The sequence below is a fragment of the Camelus ferus genome, chromosome 8, assembly GCF_009834535.1.
Source record: "Camelus ferus isolate YT-003-E chromosome 8, BCGSAC_Cfer_1.0, whole genome shotgun sequence".
NCBI classification, from domain to species: domain Eukaryota; kingdom Metazoa; phylum Chordata; class Mammalia; order Artiodactyla; family Camelidae; genus Camelus; species Camelus ferus.
In genome coordinates, this window is record NC_045703.1 from 44,315,910 (window position 1) to 44,317,653 (window position 1,744).

Below are 1,744 nucleotides of genomic sequence, written 5' to 3' on the forward strand. Positions count from 1 at the left end.
TCTCAGTTATTAACACTGCCAGACAGCCAGTTGTTCCAGCCTGAAACATTAGAATAATCCTTAAATCCCCATATCCGGTTGGTTAGCAAGTCTTGTTAATGCACTCTCTCAAACATCTCCAAAATATTTTCTCTCCTCCGTCCTGACCCTGCATTCATTGGACTCCTGTGCTCTGTCAGATCTCAGCTTAAATGTCACCTACTCACAGAGGCTTTCCTGACACCCTGTTTAAAGAGCCTTCACCTTACAGTTACTGTTATATCGCCCTGTTTGTTTCCTTCATAGTGTTAACAATTTGTAATGACTTATTTAAAATTTTTTACTAATTTATTATTTATTTTTTCACTGTAATGTAAGTGCTATGACAGCACAGCCTTGCCTATCTTGTTTTCTGTAGTAGCCACAATGTCTAGTTTCCAGCTTATAACAGGAAAGCTGGAATAAAGCTCTGTAAAGATTTGTTATTAGAATGAATGAAGAAAGAACACAGTACTCTCTTATGAAGGTCATTTCCCTCCATTTTCATTAATCCTTTGGTCTATTCAATCCTCCACACTGATAGAATTGTTTTTCAAAAGCAGAGCTCTAATCATGTCACTTCTCAGTTTAAAAACTTATTGTCTTCTTGAGTATAAGATAGACATCAAATTCCTCAGTCTATAAAAATGGTAGAACTATTCTTCATCTACTTTATTTTTTTAAAAAGAAAGCAGCATTTTTTAGGTTATTTTTTGAGGGGAATTTGGTATATATTTTTTTAAAATTTTAAAAATTATACAATTTTTAAAGGTTACTTTACATTTAAAGTTATTACAAAATATTGGCTATATGCCCCATGTTGTATAATACATTCTTGTAGCTTATGTTATCCCCAATAATTTGTGCTTCCTACTCTCCCTCCTCCTCCCCCCACTACCGGTTACCACTAATTTGTTCTCTATATCTGTAAGTGTGCTTCTTTTTTTGTTGTATTTACTAGTTTGTTGTATTTTTTAGATTCCACATATAAGTGATATTATACAGTATTTGTCTTTCTCTGTCTGACTTATTTCACTTAGCATAATGCCCTCCAGGTCCATCCATATTGTTGCAAATAGCAAAATTTCATTCTTTTTTATGGTTGCGTAGTATTCCATTGTAAATATATACCACATCTTCCTTATCCATCTATCTGTTGATGGACACAGGTTGCTTCCATATCTTGGCAACCGTAAATAAAGCTGCTACAAACATTGGAGTGTATGTATCTTTTTGAATTAGTGTTTTTGTTTTTTTCAATATATACCTAGGAGTGGAATTGCTGGGTCATATGGTGAGAAATTAAAGAAACAATCCCATCTACTATTTCGTCAAAAAGAATAAAATACCTAGGAATAAACCTGCCTAAGGAAGCAAAAGACCTGTACTTGGAAAACTATAAGATGTTGATAAAAGAACTTGAAGACAGCACAAACAGATGGACAGATATACCAAGTTCTTGGATTGGAAGCATCAGTATTGTTAAAATGACCATACTACATAAGGCAGTCTACAGATTCCCTATCAAATTATCAATGGCATGTTTCACAGAACTACAACAAAATTTAAAATTTATATGGAAACATAAAAGGCCCTGAATAGCCAAAACAATCTTGAGAAAGAAGAACAGAGCTGGAGAAATCACATTCCCCAACCTCAGACTATACTATAAACTACAGTAATCAAAACAGTATGGTACTGGCACAAAAAGAGACATATTGATCAA